General features: G+C 48.3%; 1 long non-coding RNA gene across 1 annotated transcript; it reads right to left on the reverse strand.

Moving 5' to 3' along the window:
* Nucleotides 1-7,072: 7,072 nt before the first annotated feature.
* LOC105737996 lies at nt 7,073-12,962 on the reverse strand. The gene is made up of 3 exons (XR_001113717.2): nt 12,879-12,962; nt 9,787-9,926; nt 7,073-8,549 (listed from the first exon to the last, which is right to left on the reverse strand). It is a non-coding gene; the product is annotated as an uncharacterized LOC105737996 (long non-coding RNA).
* Between the last annotated feature and the right edge of the window lie 4,558 nt (nt 12,963-17,520).

Below are 17,520 nucleotides of genomic sequence, written 5' to 3' on the forward strand. Positions count from 1 at the left end.
TTTGAGACGGGGTCTCACTCAGGCTACAGTGCAGTGGTGTGATCAGAGCTCGGTGCAGCCTCAAACTCCCAACTTCAAGTGATCCCTCACACCTCAGCTTTACAAGTAGCTGGGACTATAAGTGCATAGCACCACACCTAGTTAATTTTCAACTTTTTTTGTAGAGACAGGGTCTTGCTATGTTGCCAGGGCTGGTCTCGAACTCCTGGCCTCAAGCAATCCTCCTGCCTCAGCCTCCCAAAGTGCTGGGGTTACAGGTGTGAGCCACCACATCCAGTCTTCACTGAATGACACTGTTAAGAGTCAAAAGGCAAGCCATACAGTAGGAAAAGAAACTTGTTTTATATCTTTATACACCTATATAACACACAGTAGTATCTATTGTTATATATTATGTAATATGTTAATATACTGTTTTCTATATTAATATATATAATGACATTTATTGGCCATATTTACTAAAGCTGACCATACATATACCCTATTAACAGGTACATACACACTCCTTCGTATATACCAAACAGAAATGTTTATATCTGTGCAGCAGAAAACACAAACAAAATATTCTTAGTAGGATTATTCTTCATAGCCCAAAACTGGCAACTACTCAAATGTCCATCAACAATAGAAAAGATCAATAAATTGAGGTATAGTCATATAATGAATACCATACAGTGACAGGGGAGGATATAACTGCTCCAGGTGAGGACATAGATGAATCTCACAGACATAAAGTTGATCAAAAGAAAACAGGCACAAAGGAATATGTACGGTTTAATTCCATTTATATAAAGCTAAAAAAAGTCAAAACTAACTTTTCACTTTCTAAAAACTTATCATCGAACTGTATATTTAACTAATATTTGTGTGCTTTATAGTATGTGATATATGCCAATTAAAATTAAAGGAAAAAACCAGCCTCCAGTGGCTTCCCATTACAGTTAGAATAAGTCCAAATTCTTATCAAGGACATTTATGATGTGGCTGCCATCCAGGTCCTGACCTCATCTTCTCCCCTCTTCACCTCATTCACTCCACATTGGCCATCCCGACCTTGTTGCTGATGCTTCAGCACATAAAGCTAATTCCCACTTGTAGCAGACAGCACTGATGTTCCCAATTCTTCACCCATCTCTCTGTCCATGCCCTCTGCCATATAACTTTGCCGTTCCTACTACTAGAGGTACAGTATACTTCTCAGCTCCATGGATGTTAAGCTTGGCCTTGTGCTACGTCTTGGTCAGTAAAATATGAGTAGACTCACAGTGTGTCAGTTCCAAGTGAGGCCCTAAAGTGAATCACTTCTTTCTGTTTGTCCTATCCCTCTGCTGCCACCAACCTGAGAACACGCCCTCCCTAGCCTGCTGATCCAAAGAGGATGAGAGACACAGATGTGCAGTTTGGAGCCAAGCCCAGCTGAGCCCATCCTACATCAGCCACTCACTAGCTGACCTGCAGAAGCATCATCAAGAACAAATAATTATTGTTTTCAGCCACTGAGTCATGGGATGTTTATTATGCAGCATCATTGTAGCAATAGCTGACTGATATACCACCTCAGTGTCTTTACATTTGCTATCCTCACATAGGTAACATCCTCATTCAAGTCCTTGTTCAAATGTCACTTCTTCAGAGAGCCCTTTCCTAACCACTCTATCTAAAACAGCACCATCTCTTCCCTTCATTTCTGTCCATCCTCCTGCCCTGCCTTACATGTCTTCACAGCACTTACTGCTACCTGACATTTTATTTGCTTATTCAGCCTCCATAAGAGAATGTAAGCTCCATGAGGGCAGGCACCTGTTCATTTCCACATCCCTGGTGCTAGCACAGTGTCTGGCACTTATCAGGAGCTCAATAAATATTTGTTGATTGAACAAACCAATCTCTGCCCTCTCCCTCATCCCCGCTCACAATGTTTCCAGCATATGGAGAAACTGACTCAAAAGTCACATCCTGCCCCTGTTTACCAAGGTGGGGCTGGTGAATGACAGGTCACTAGCAAAGTGACCCGTCATTAAGTTGGTGGAAGGAAAAAAAACCAAAGCAAAGAATCCGCAAAATCTACAATCTTTCATACCAGCCCTTGGGAAAACCATTTCATCATGATAATAATTGGGTGTGAGCTAGTGTGGTCCATAAAAGCTCACTTTCTCAGTGTGTCTCTTCCTGGAGTCCTCTCTGGGGCCTTGCTGCAAGAGAACACACCCCAGGCAGGAAAAGGACTGGCCGGATCAGCATGGCATTGTGCCTTTGTCCAGCTCCGCCCACACACCTAATCTTTCGGGAGTCAAGGCACAGCCCACAAAGAGAATTGAGCACCATCTGTGTGTTGGCCTCTGTGCTGGGACCTTTGTGAGCTTTACGACACCAATTCTCCCAAGATCTTGCCAGGTAAACATCATCAGGGCAGTTTAGGAACATGCCCAAGGACACTGGCAGAGCTGGAATTTGAGTCCCTGTCCTTCTGATGCCAAAGCCCACATGGTTTCCACCCCTTGCACAGGAGGGGAGGAGGGTGAAGGCTCAGAGCTGATGAGGCTCAGGGCCAGAACTTTGATTCTCCCCACATTTTTCTGCATCAGGAATTTGACTTTGTGGAAGCTTCACATTGAACCTGACCTGCTCTCTGTGAATTATTTTCTAGGTCTTCGATGAATAATCAGGCAATTCTCTGTATCCATATATCTTACGTACCCCACAAATATATAAACCTACTATGTACCCATAAATATTAAGAAACAAAAAAACCAAAAGACCCAGATAATTCTCACTTTTTGGCTTCAGATCCTGGTTCTCTGTTGAAATGCTTGTAAATAAAGGAGAAAGAATAGCACCTACATGCACCTATAAATAAAGGAAGACATAGTTATAAAGATATATAGTTATAAAAAAGGAAATGGCCATAGAACTATTTAGAGGGATCTACATAGAAGGAAGAGAGACTAAAAATCAACTTGACTTCTATGAGCAAATAGCAGAGCAGTTTGCAGAGTTATGTATACAGAAGCCTCTGGCAAGAGGACAAGAGAAGTACAAAAAGTTTCTCGTTAAATAACTTTTCAAACGGCAGTGCAAAGGTCTCTGGGTGTGTGCCCAGCACACCTCAATCTGGAAGGCATTGCAGTGGGTGCAAGGCAGGACAAGCCCACGGAGCAAGCACTCTGGGTCGGCACTCACCTGCCTAGGAACTGAGAGGTAGGTCATGGATCAGCCTAGAAAGAAAGATCCACGTGTGACTTCCCCGTGGCTCTGCAAGTCTCCCAGGCTGTAGCGCACTGTAGTGGCTAAGAACATGGCACTTTGGTGACAGATAGACCTGGTTCCTGTCTTGGCTCTGCCCTTCACTGGCTGTGGCACTGTGAGCAGGTGGCTCCACCACCCAGCCTGTAAAGTGGTGACAGTAGGACCTACCTTGCAGGACTACATGAAAAAGAAGTGAGATCATCCATGTAGCACGCATGGGACCAGATCTCAGAAAGTGGAGGAGGAGTGAAGCTCAACTCCGCTGGTCTGGACTTTTTGCAGTTGAACGGGGACCTTCCTTAGTTCTGGCTAATATTAAAAATGATCTGGCCAGGTGCTGTGGCTCATGCCTATAATCCCAGCACTTTGGGAGGCCAAGGCAGGCAGATCATCTGAGGTCAGGAGTTCGAGACCAGCCTAGCTAACGTGGTGAAACCCGTTTCTACTAAAGATACAAAAAATTAGCCGGACCTGGTGGCGTGCGCCTATAATCCCAGCTACTCGGGAGGCTGAGGCAAGAGAATCGCTTGAACCTGGGAGGCAGACGTTGCAGTGGGCCAAGATAGCGCCATTGCACTCCAGCTTGGGCAATAAGAGAAAAACTCCATCTCAAAAAAAAAAAAAAAAAAAAAAAAAAAAAAAAAAAGATCTGCATCCTTTGAGCTCATGCCAATGGATGAGAAAGAAGCAGGTGCAGGAATTTATTGTTATATTATATTAAATAAATAATAATAGTAACAGCCCTTATGCCACTCTCAAGGGGCCTTCTCGTGTGCATAGTTGCTTGCTGTTGAGCCCGCTGGAATATCTGCTTCTGCAATGAGGATGTTGAGCCCTGGGCAACCTGGAGAACCTACCCAATGCTGGCACACAGGAGCACAGAGAGAGCTGGGACAGACTGTCTGGTGGAATCAGCCCTCAGTGGACCCCCCCGCCAGCGTGCAGCATTACAGGCACTATTATCTGCATGTCTCTAGACAACATAATAGATAGACTCAGGGTTCAAAGCTTAGCACCAATGATGCCTCCTTCTGGAGGCCCTCTCCTTCCTCTGGTTGGAATGAATCCCCTCTGCCCTGTGTTTCCATGACCATGCTGTGGCCTTTATCATTCCATTCACCATAGCAGTCCCCTTTCATGAATGACAGGCACTATGTCAGTGGCCTCAGTGAATCTCCCCATGGGAGAGATGAGGGGCCACAGGAGGGCTGGGGCAGAGAAGCACCATCACCTTAGGATGCAGGGGAGCAGGGATGGATGTAGGCAGACAGGTCAGGAAGCCACGGCAGTGATGCCAGTGAGAGCTGATGGTGGCAGTGAAGGCAGGAAGAACTGGTTGGATTATAGATTTTTTTTAGGTTAAACTGACAAGATGTCCTTGTGGATTGAAGGTGAAATACCCGAGAAATGAAGGAGACGAGAATGACCCCACAGTTTTTAGCCAGAGTGACTGCAAGGTTAGAGAACCCAAATACAAAGATCAGGAAAGTTGTGGAAGAGCTGGTTTTGGAGAAAAAATAAGGAGGCCAGTTTGGGACGAGTTGAATTTGAGACACCTGCTAGATATCACACCTGCAGTTGGCTATGGGAAGATGTAAAGGTGGGAGTTATCAGTGTACAGGTGGGGAAATAAAGCCCCGAGCTCAGATGAGAGAACCAAGGAGTAAGTGTAACTGATAAAGGAAGAGGACCAAGGAACTGATCCCTGGGCTTGACAAGGGTCGGCCGAGCATTTACACCACACCCAGCTCTGTACTAGCAGCCCTGGGAGGGGGTGGGTCCGAAGGACGCCCAGTTTCTGTCCTCAAGGAACTCAGAGCCCGTAGGGAAGGTGGAGCGTGTGTCTCAGCCACAGACCCGGGGAGCTGTGCCACATGGAAAAGGCTCTGAACCTGAGCCCAGCACCCAAGGCTGAACTGCCCCCACCACCCACTGGCCATGCCTTTCACCTGCCGTGTGACGGTCTCTGAGCCTGAGTTTCCTCCTTCGTAAAATGGAGATGATAATATATCCTGGCAAAGGAGTTGCTGAGAGGATCAGAGAAGAGATATGCCTGGCACAAAGGAGGCGTCCGGCAACCTGTACAGCCTGTGCTTGTGAGTATCTGCCGGCACGCTCTCCACACTCTCAGCTGGGGGGCCCATCTTCACACACAGTAGCAGTGGGGTTTCCAGAAGCACCAACCCCACGAATGGGCCTGGGGGCTCCCCTTGTCCACGGCCCAGCCTCCCTCATGGCTGCCACTACCCCATGTGGGCTGGGGACGTTGGTGGCAAGGTCAAGGCCACTCTGTCCCTTGGAGTAATTGAAGATGACAACAGTATTTTGTGTCTCACAGAGACTGGTAGAGATCAAAGGCAGCAAGAAGGAGCTGCTGCGACAGGCAGGAATTCCCAGGCAAAGGCCGCCAATTATTGGAAATTGGCTGCAGTTACAGCTATTACCATTAAGGGCTGCCTGGCTGCCCTACGCTGCTGGAGAGGCGCATTCTGACAGAGGGTGTGAAAGTGGCCACAGCAGGGTTGGTGGGGGGCAAAGAGAATTCCATGGGTTTGCACCTACCATGACTCAGACTTCTCTATGGATTGCTGTCCCAGAGACAAGCAAAGGCGCGTCTTGGAATATCCTCTGGACAAATAGGAAAAGGCGTCCTGGAGAGACATGTGGGGAGAGAAAGGGGGCTGTAGAGCCCAGCAGGGAGAAAAGCCATGGGCTCATGAGCTCCAGGGAAGAACAGCTCCAGCAGAAGGGAGAAGAGCAGAGACCAGCAGGGAGGAGAGCCGTGGGCTCATGGGCTTCAGAGACCAGCAGGGAGGAGGGCTGTGGGCTCATGAACTCTAGAGACCAGCAGGGAGAAGAGCAGAGACCAGCAGGGAGGAGGGCCGTGGGCTCATAGGATCCAGAGACCAGCAGGGAGAAGAACCATAGGCTTATAAGCTCCAGAGTCCAGTGGAGAGAAGAGCCATGGGCTCATGATCTCTAGAGACCAGCAGGGGCAACAGCCTTGGGCTCATGGGCTCTGGCTCATGTTAGCTGAAGCTGTGCCATGGTAGGGGTGGGCATCAACCCTCTACTCCTCGATCCTGACCAGAGAGGCACAGCTGTAAACAGTGTGCCAAGGATAGCTGTCACTTTGGGCATGAGAACAAAGCAAGGCACTTTGGCAGGAGGCAGGATCCTGAGCCAAGCTGAAGGGCCCTGCTGGTGTTTGAAGCCCACTCACTGCCCTGTCCTGGCAGCAATCTAGAAGATCGGGTCCCAAGGAAGAGGGCAGCCAGTGACTCCTAGAGCAACCCAGGATGCAGATGAGAATTCCAGCAGGTACCAGGGAGGAGGGGAGGGCATGGCAAAGGAGCAAGCTATTCCTTCAATAACTTCAATAACCTCAGGGAGTTTATCTCTGTCTCCTTCACTTACGAGCTGTGTGACCTTAAACAAGTTACTTAGCCTCTCTGAGCCTCAGATTCCACATCTGAAAAGTGAGGAAATCATACAAACTAGAATCATACAAGATGGCATGGCAAAATAAGTCATGAAATTATGGTTGCCGTTAGTGAAAGGTCCAAGGCTAACCACTTGCTCAGTAGTCTGAGAGGGGCCCTTACTTTTCAAAGTGTCAGTAAAAAAAAGTATAGCCATCAATCACTGGGGGTCTAGTGTATCATCCTGAGATGGTGTCACCTCACCCTCATAGAACATCAATATTGCAGCATTATTAAGCAAAACGAGGGAGTCTGTTTCAGGAAGGCCTCTGTTTTTGCTTTAAAAAAATATATGATGAACTAAGGGCTTGGATAGCAAAGAAGCTCACTGACAGGAACAATAAAGGTGTCTCATTAATTATGTCAGAAGCAGGTGTGTGGCCACACATGGCTTTCAGGCTCCTGTCATCTGCTTCCGTGGATGCCTTCAAAGCTCTCCTCCAGCAACGTTGGCCTCCATGCAGGCTCCATGACCATAAGGCCATGCCATGTGTCTTTCCATCACCATGTCTTTGATGATAATCTGCCCCCCCACCCATCTCAGAAAGCTTTCCCTATGGCAGGACCACCCCAAGGCCAGCCATGTGGCATGATGGAGAGAGCACTGGCTTGGGAGCCTGGTGACGGAGGGCTTCCTCTGACTCTGCCACTCATGGGCTGGATGACTCTGGAGGAGTCACTTCCTGTGTCAGGCAGAGTTTGAGGGATGCAAGCAACAGAAACCAATCTGGCTGTAACCTACATGGGAAAGGGCAGACCCAAGAGGACCTCAGAATTTAAAGGAAAGCAAAGGACCAGACTTGGAAGGCAGAATAAGGCTGTCTGGGGGTGGGGTGGGGCTGGGATCCAAGGAGTCCAAGAAGCAGGGTCCCACAAGAGCGTCTCCTCAGGACACAACCCCACCCTCCTCCTGGGGCAAATCAGCTTCAGCCATTTCTAATGCTTCTGTCCTTATGCTTGAAACAGAAACTCCAGAGACTGAGAGAGATGGGGAGAGCTAGAGGAGGTGGGCACCTTGACTGATAATCCCACCAGTCAGCCCATCACAGAGAAGAGGGAATTCTCCCAAAAGAAGTCAGGGCACAATGATCAGAAGGAACGGGAATCAACATTGGGCAGGGATAAATTACTCATCTACACTTTCCTCTTCTGGAGGCTCAGTTTTCTCATCTGTGGAATGGAGACAGGGGCACCTTAAAGGAGTGGTGTAGATTTGGTGCATATTGTGGCATAGATGAACAGCAGTTGTTGCTATTAGTGATAGCGCACAGGGCATCAAGCAATATTGAGAGCATTCCTTATGTTGATGACTGTTACACTAGTTGTATTGTCATGCAGTTAGGACTGAATAAAGACTAGATGTTATTGGCCATTTGTCTGAGTCCCAGAAGTGTCTTCCTTTCATGAAAAAAGGAGTGAGACATATGGACATTCGTTCTCATTTAATACTCAGAGCCAGTCCATTTTCCACATGGAAACTGAGCCTCGGAAATGTGAAATTGTTGGACAGTTGTGGGCATTGCTGGATCCACCTCAGGTCTGTGCTGCTCTGAAGTCAGTGGCAGACACAGTTCCGGGTGATGCAAGTTCCAAGTGAGCGTCCCCTAGAGTCCACCTGGGGTGACACATCCCTCCGCTTGGGCCTCCTGTGGAATTCCTCGCTGTGTTTCTTGGTCCCTCAGCCCTGCAGATGGTTCTGCTTTCCCTCTGGAAGAGTATTATGTGGATTCACTTGAAGTCATGTTTGGGGCAAACAGGGCACCAGATGCTGGAATGTGGTCCCCTCCAGTCTTCCAGAGAGGTATGAGGATTTAATCTTTGCTTTTCTTAAAAAAAGAATAATAGTGGTTCTGAGGGCTGGAGGACATATAAAATCAAAGGGAAATTACAGGCAATGTGCAGAGAATTCTTAGTTTCCAGATGCTTGTCAACCCACCTCGGGAAATGAGCCCCTCTCACAGGTAGGGGCTGCCAGAAGCCCTTTCCGGCTGGAGAACATCACGGAGGAGAATTAGCAAGACCCCTGCCTTCTCGCCTGGGACCTGGCACTGCATTTAGCAGCACTTAAGAAACAATCCCCCCATCACTGCTGATTAGGAGGAACATCAATTTTAATGGAGAGGTGTTACCTAAGTCTGGCCACATGGCCTAGCTGCAAAGGTCGCCCTTTCTCAGAAGGTCTGCATTCCCTTCCTCCCCAAATCAGGCACTGGTGTGTGGGAGAGAGCCTGCCTTTGCTACTGAGTGGCTGACCTCCATCACTCCGCAGGGCCTGGGGTCCTCTAGGCAAAGATATCCCAGGGCAAGCAGAACCTGTCCATTTGTACAGGGCTGTGGCTGTGGGTCAGGTGAAGGGGAGGTTATAGATTTTTCTGGAACTAAAGCCCACCTAAAGCCTCTGGGAAAATGATGATCGCTCCCTTAACCACAAATTCCACTGACATGATGTACCCTAATGAGCGATTTCGTGACTGTGTGTGTTTTCAGCAACCAAGCAAACTTCAGTGCATGCACATTGCAAGTTGTGAAACAAAAGGGAAGCTAGATATTTGAGTGGAGGCCCAACCCTCTCAGCTGCAGAGCTTCTGCCAGTGCTCATTCCCTAAGATTCACTGAGGCTGTCAGGCAGGAAGACACGGACTCATGCCTGGGCATCGGCCAGGCTAGATAATCTAGGATGGCCTCACGTGTGTGCCAGTTAGTATCCTGTTGCTAGGGGCACCTTGGTTCTCCTCCGTGTGACCTCTCAAGTAGGCTAACTTGGGCTCTTCCCATCAGAATTCCAAGTGCCACAAAAGAGGGCAAAAGTCTGAATGCACAAGCACTTTTTAAGCCTCTGCCTCTGCCATGTTTGCTAATGTCCATTGGCCAGAGCAAGTCATGGCCAAGCTCAGAATCAAGAGGTGAAGAAACGAACTCTGCCTGGGCTGGGAAGAGTTACTGAGGCCGTGTCTTTGTAAACAATCTACCACCCTGCCCCACCCACACCCCACACAGAGAACAGTTCCCCTGTTAAATATTCTCACCACTCCCTGAACTTTCTCTCCAGGGCACTTACCCACTGTGGTTGACTGTTTGTACGCTGAGTTGTTTGTTGTCTTTCTCTCCCATATCCCTGTTCCACCACGCGGGCAGCGGCTGATGTATGTCCGTCCGTGCCCAGCACAGTGGCTGGTACATAGTGGGTACCAGTAACTACTAGTGAAGGAAGCAGAAAGAAGAGAAGGAAAAAAAGAAAAAGAAGAAAGGGAGGGCGGAGGGAGAAAGAGGGCAGGAGAAAAGGAGGGAAGGAGTCCTGGAACAATTGGGGCACTTCTTAGGCAGAGGACTAACTGGAACCTCTCTGGGCAGTGGGTGCCCTGTGCATCCCCCAAGCCCACTGCGCTGCTTTTAGCCTCCATATCTTGGCTCCTCCTGCCCTTCCACCTGGCTACCCTCCCACCCTCTTTCCTCTGCTAGCTCAGCCCTGGGTTCCTTCCACGTGCATCTCAAGTGTCTCTCCCCACTCCCAGCGGCTTCCCCTCTACCCCTTCCTCCTGAGCATCTGCCCGGCTCAGGCAGCTCTCCACACCTCCACCTATTGCTGCCCACGCTGTCCTGCACATGCACCTCTCAACTGACTGCACCAGCCCTTTGAGAAATCTAGGACAGGCCTATTGATCTTTCCATCCCATTGATGAGAACTCAGGTTCAGGGACGCTCGATGTCCATGGTCACCCTCCAGGACCAGTCAGTCTGGTTCAATAGTCCCCAGACTACAATGACTGTGGTGAAGCCTCAAGGCCCTGAAGGAAGAGGCTCCATCCTCTCTGTCTTGGTGAGAGTGGATGCCCGTGCCAGAGGACCCAGGATTCTGATCTCTGGGCAGTGGCAGACAGAGGGCAACCAATAGGTCAGAGGCTGCCGTATCCTAGCCTGCAAGGGCTTCTTCCAGAATGACTGGGCCCTAGGGCAGGCCTGCAGCCTCCCAGGTGACACGCCCATGGCACCACCTCTCCCATGGAGTGTCTTCTTTAGAAAAGAGATGAGCCCATTCTCAAAAGGGGAAGGGGCTTTCGAGGCCACACAGCAAATTAGGGCAGCCCGAACTCCAGACTCAGGCTCCTGCTGTCCGTGCAGTTACATCCTGCCCTTCCTCACTGCCTTCCCAGTCCTGCCTCCTTCCCACCTCCACAGGGCTTGTGACCAACTGAAGGGGATTGGACTAGTTAGCGAGGGGCCAGTTCCCCAATCCAGGCGCAGGAGGGAGGGGAGTGGTAGAGGGAGCAGGCCCACCCAGCACGTGATGGATCTTACAATAGGTATTTGCCGCATATCGGTGACTGTCTTCAGAACTGCGCCTCCATCTACACTGTTTGATGTACATGAGTGTGCTGGTTAACTTTAACCTGCACCCTGGGGATGGGTGCTTGAAGTAACATAATTAGGAAGCAGCTCCACAGGGCAGCGAGCCTCGGATCTGGTCAATAATGGCTTTGCTAAATTGGCACCGGAGGCTGTGGCTAATCAGCATAGGATATGTTGCCAGTGCCTTTTCACTGGTGAAATGAGCTGTACAGAAAAAATGTGGTTGGCTCCCGAGATCGTGCAGTACCCTCCTCTCTTGGTGAACCAAGCTCAAGAATCCACCCCTGGCTCCATCTGGGCCAGCGGCCTCCCACTGAATGGAAGGCACTGAGTTCACTGGAAACCTAGGGACCTGCCTTCACCGGGGATCCTGCCCTCTCCAGGTCCTGCCTTCGCTAGCGATGCTGCCTTCAGTAAACAGTTGCACTTGCCTGGGAGTGACACTGGCCTGCGGGGTCTGGTCAGATGTCCCCAAGGACAGCACATGGTCCTTGCTGTGTGCCTACCCTGTGCCAGGAAAGTTCTCCACATCATGGATATATTACTTCATTGAAAAATCACTGCTATCTGGGCGTGGTGGCTCGTGCCTGCAATCCCAGCACTTTGGGAGGCCAAGGCGAGCAGATCTCTTAAGGACAGGAGTTCGAGACCCACCTAGCCAACATGGCGAAACCCCGTTGCTCCTAAAAATACAAAAAATTAACCAGGTGTGGTAGCACATGCCTGTGATCCCAGCTACTCAGGAGGCTGAGTCATGAGAATCGCTTGAACTCGGGAGGTGGAGGTTGCAGTGAGCTGAGATCATACCACTGCACTCCAGCCTGAGTGACAGAGTGAGACTCTGTCTAAAAATAAATAAATAAAAAATAAAAGTCACTGCCACCTCCATTTTACAAGAGGTACCAAGTGGGTATGTTGCTTCCCCAGGGCCTCACAGGGAGGAAGTGGTGGAGCTGAGACTTGAACCCGGGCTGTTGTTTTTGTAAAGGATCGAACAAATGATGTGAATGTACTGACCTATGATAAGCTAGCTGCATGAGATGGAGACTCAGACACAGATGAAGCCAAAGCCGAGATGCAGAATTTGCTGAGAAATCTCATTGTATCTCACAAGAGCAAATTGCTAAGCCCACCACGTATCCAGGCTGTGCCGTCTGATTGAAGAACCTGTGCTCTGAACACCATACAGCCTCCTTCCTGCAGCTGAGGAGCTGGAGGCCTATGGGAAAATGGGCTCTAGATGGGAAAATGGGCTCTGAGTTTCAACAGCAGCCTACAAGTGTCCCTCCCCAGCCTTGCACCCGCCGTGGCTCCATAACCAAGAACCCACTCTCCCTCTGGATCCGGCCCTCCACCCTTCCCTCCCAGCTCACATGCTTGGCCCAGGCTACACTGAGCTCCTGGACCACACCAGGCAGTTTCACACCCAGCAGCTTTGCTCACCGGGCTCCCTTCACTTCCCTTGGCCATCGCCCACCAGGTAAACATCCACTTATCTTTCTTGGCTTCATCAGGCCTCATCACCTCTACCAAGAGAACAACACTGGACACCAGATGCCCTTTGGGACACACCAGTGTGAGGCCACCCCCACCCTGCTGCGTGACCTTGGACAAGTGATTCAACTTCTCTCAACATCAGTTTCCCCATCTATAAAGTAGGAAAATGATGCTTACCTCATGGTTTGTTGTACAGGTTAGAAAAAATGCACATCAAGCCTCTGACATGGCTTCTACTAAAAACCTGGTACTTATTTTTAGAAAGTTTTCCTGCCATCTGCCCCAGTAGAATTGAACTCTGTATACCTGTATGCACCTCAGACTCTCTGGACATACTTGTGTCTTTTTTCGTTAGTACTTCTCACAAGCTGGCATCTTGTGTATTTTCCTGTGTTTATTTTCTGTCTCCTTCATTGCTGGACTTAGTAAGGTGCAGCTCCTTGGGGGCAGGAATCTTGTCTGCCATGTTCATCACTGGATTCCAGGGCTTGGAATGCTGCCTGGCACTTGGTAGGCCCTCCATTAAAGTTGGTTGGTGAAATGAATCAACAAATAAAGGAATAAAAAAATGAACAAATGAACCCATACCCACCTCCTGCGTTAATCTTATCCATCAATCTGTCCCCAGCTCCCAGCACAGTAACTGACATGTGTGTTCAGCTGGGATTATAGAACAAATCTTATCAATTCTTTGTTTATGCATTTATAAAACACAATTTAACGACGCACTAAATCAGATCAGCATGAATGAAGCTTTCCAGATGGGCACTGAACCAGGATTCTCTTTCTTCATGCCTTGCTTCCTCAAAACTGGTCCACATTATCCTCCCCGGCAGCATAAGAACTGCCAAATTGCCAGGCACAGAATCATGAGCTAATTAATGAGACTGAGTCACTGTGTTTTGCTTGTAGGTACGTTCGCCCCACAGCCAAGACTAACTGATGCAACAGAGGAAGGGCTCCCCGAGGAGGGGAGGGCTGAGCTAGATCTGAACAACCAGAAGAAGACTAAGAGAAAGCAGTAAATTCCAGGTGGAGGAATTTGGAAGGCATGTGTAGGAAAGTCATTTGGAAGGAGATAGGACAGCACTTTTTTTTTTTTTTTAACACTTTATTGAACATCAAGCCAGAAAATGTACAATTGGTGAACTACCCCCTAGAGAATAACATGCTTGTACAACCAGACCCATATGAGAAACAAAGCATGACCGGCATCCCAGAGGCACTCCTTACGCTCCTTCCCATTTCCCACCTCCCTCCCAGGCTAACCACTATCCTGACTTTTCTCATCACAGATTGTGTGTTTTTGAGCATTTTTTCAACAGGACTCTGCAGTGTGCACTATTTTGTATCTGGCTGCTTTCGCCCCATGTTAGGGTTGTGAGACTCATCCATGTTGTTCTCTCCTCCTCTTGATAAATTGTATTCCATTATTTACCCATCCTCCTCCTGATGGATCTTTGGGCTGTGTTGGCTATGGAGAATAACACTGCCATGAATACTCCTGAACACATCTTTCAAGGAATATATTTGTACACTTTTTTTTTCTTTTTTCAAGAAGGAGTCACGCTCTGTCGCCCAGGCTAGAGTACAGTGGCGTGATCTTGGCTCACTACAACCTCAACCTCCCAGGTTCAAACGATCCTCCTGCCTCAGCCTCCCAAGTAGCTGGGATTACAGGCCTGCATTATGATGCCCAGCTAATTTCTGTATTTTTAATAGAGACGGGGTTTTGCCATGTTGGCCAGGCTGGTCTCAAACTCCTGACCTCAAATGATCCATCCACCTCGGCCTCCCAAAGTGCTGGGGTTAACAAGCATGAGCCACCATGTCCAGCTGATATTTGTACACTTCTGGTGAGTGTAGACTGCCAGTGAAATTCTTGGGTCATAGGGTTTGCACATAAAGCAGCTCTTTTGAGGAACTGAAGGGAACAGGTGGCTTGAAAGAGGAGGGAGGAACTAACAAGAGGAGGGGTCAAACTTTCCCAAGCCCTGTGAACATGGCAAGGAGGCTGATTTTCATGAGATGTGCAGGGGGAGGTCAGGGAGTGACATACTCCAATGATATTTTAAGATCACCCTGGAGAGCGAGGTTGGAGACCACCATGGGGGACAAGGAAACAGGTAGGTGGTGGTGGAGGGAATCTAAGGGAGAGATGACCATGACCTGGACTAGGACGCTGTGGAGATGGAGAGGAGAGGATTGTGCTCTAGTTAGCTAGTACCGCATAACAGAGCTGAGCAGCTTAAAACTAAGCAATGGATTTTCTCCAAAGATTTTGGGGGTTGGCTGAGTTCTGCCGGGAAATTCTTATATGGGATCCCTCATGCTGTTGCAGTCAGGTGATAGCTGGGGCTGTAGCTCCAGCCAGGCCAAAAGCTCAGCTGGGCTGAAGATGAGCTCTTGTCCGAGGTGGGTTTTTCACTCACCTGCTTGGCTCCTGGGCTGAGACGCCTCAAGCAGTTGGGGGCTGGTGGGACCTATGTCACCCCATATGCAGCTGACTGGGCTTCCTCATAGCATGGCACTCTCAGATTGATTAAATGGAAGAAGCCTATGACCAGAGCGAGTGTTCTAAGAGGTTAGGACAGATGCTGCAAGGCTTCCTATGACCCAGCCTCAGGGGCCCCCAAATATTGCATCCACTACATTCTCTTAGCCAAGCAAGTCATTAAGTCCAGCTGTGGCAGGAAGCAGGACTCGACTCTGAAGGTGGGGCTCAGATACCGGACCAAATTGAGGACTAGCTGAAACAGGTTGGGACAGAAGCACTTCCCCATAAGACACCCGACCAGTTTGCCATGTGAGTTTACCATTGCTATGGCAACACCTGAAGGTCACCACCCCCTTCCATGGCAATGACCCAGCAATCCAGAGGCTACCACACTTTTCCTAGAAATTTCTGCATAAACTGTCCCTTAATTTGCAATATAATTAAAAGTGAGTATAAACGCGACTGCAGAACTGCCTCTGAGCCACTATTCTGGGTACGCTGCCCATGGGGTACCCCTGCTCTGCAAGGAGCAATGCCTTTGTTGCTGCTGTTGTTCACTGCTGCTTCAATAAAAGTTTCTGTTTAACACCACCAGCTCACCCTTGTATTCTTTCCTAGATGGAGCCAAGAACCTTCCCAAGCTAAGCCCCAATTCTGGGGCTCACCTGTCTTGCATCACAGCCCACTTTCAAGGGAGGAGAAATGAGATTCTCCTGTTTCATGTGAGGAGCAGCATGCCCCTGTGGGAAGGGAAGAGTTGGTGGAGGTCCTCTTTGGATGACATTGGCTACCAAGGATGGATTTGGACGTTTTGCTGGCTTGGATAAAGGCTTTTTGTTTGTTTCTTTGTTTTTGCTTTGTTTTGGCATCTACATGTTGAAATCAGTTTGAACAGCAGGAAACATACATACTTTTCCAGCACAGCCACAGTGTTTGGGATGCTCAGGGGTCAGAGGCAGAAACATCCACAGCATTTCACACACACAGAAGAAACCTTTCTGCAGAGGGCAATGGAGAGACTTTTTGCTCCCGGCCTAATAGGGAAAACTTGCCCCTTGTGATCTTGTTTACCTAAGACCAGCAATTGGCTGAAAGTATTTCTTAGTGAATTTCTAACTTGAACTATTCTCCTCAAAGGCTGCTGCTGCAGAGCAGAAAGATCGGACTTGGTTTCTGCAAAACATCTGGACTCCAGTTCCTTCTTGGCTAACCTAATGACTTATGTGACCTTGGGGACATTACTGAACTTTTTTGTCCTTAATTTCCTCATCAATAAAATCAGGATGATAACAGAACCTCCTTGGAAGAGTTGTTGAGAAGATTAAATTAGATAATACATACAAAGCACTTGGCCCAATCCTTAGGAAATGGTGAGTTCTTGGTCAATGTCAGCTGCACAGTAAGTTAATAGATGCACAACAAATTTGTTGTAATTGAGTTGTCTATGTAAAGAATGTCAGCTTGAAGCACTGGCTCAAGGATTTTATCTGTGCCACACTTGAGTATTTGTTTATTTATTTATTTATTTAGAGATGGAGTCTTGCTCTGTCACCCAGGCTGCAGTGCAGTGGCATGATCTTGGCTCACTGCAACCTCTGCCTCCGGGGCTCAAGCAATTCTCCTGCCTCAGCCTTCCGAGTAGCTGGGATTACAGGTGCTCACCACCATGCCTGCCTAATTTTTGTATTTTTAGTAGAGACGAGGTTTCTCCATGTTGGCCAGGCTGGTCTCGAACTCCTGACTTCAGGTGATCCATCCTCCTCGGCCTTCCAGAGTGCTCGGATTATAGGCGTGAGCTTCCTGGGACTATCAGCAATAAAGTTTGCTTTTGATTCCAAATGTTACAAAATTACATATATATATATATATAATCTGCAATGCTGTTGCAAATACCTCATATACAGTGCTTTCTCTCCCTCCATAGTACCCTATCTCTCTTTACATCTTGCCAGTATCTCACACTTTGTAAGTGGGAAAGTTTATCATTTGCTTCACTAGGAGATGTACACTCTTTAAATAGTGTTCTAATGTCTGCAAAAAAAAAAAAAAAAAAAATTAGCAGAGCTGTCTCTAGGGAAGCAGCCTTTGCTCAAACCTGGAAGAAATGAAGGGTTTTATTTGTGGAAATTGGGGCATCCGGTGCTGTCTACTTAGGGAAGCAGGATTTTTTTAACCACCCACCAACACCTACACACACCAAAAAAATTAATAAAATCTCAGAGAATATATTAATCTTTTACTTACAGGTAATCTCCCAAGTTCAGGGCAAGTTTTTCTTCTGAATGTTGTTCACTCCGTACCATGGAAATGATCTGAATCTTACCAAAGAGCCTCACTGAAAATCTCTTCTCTACATGCACAGCTTTGATCTCACATAATCCTTCCAGGTAGGGACACTGGGCCCCATTTTACAGATGACAGCACAGAGGCCAAAATTAATTAGGAACTTGC

The sequence above is a fragment of the Nomascus leucogenys genome, chromosome 22a (assembly GCF_006542625.1).
Source record: "Nomascus leucogenys isolate Asia chromosome 22a, Asia_NLE_v1, whole genome shotgun sequence".
Classification (NCBI taxonomy): Eukaryota; Metazoa; Chordata; class Mammalia; order Primates; family Hylobatidae; genus Nomascus; species Nomascus leucogenys.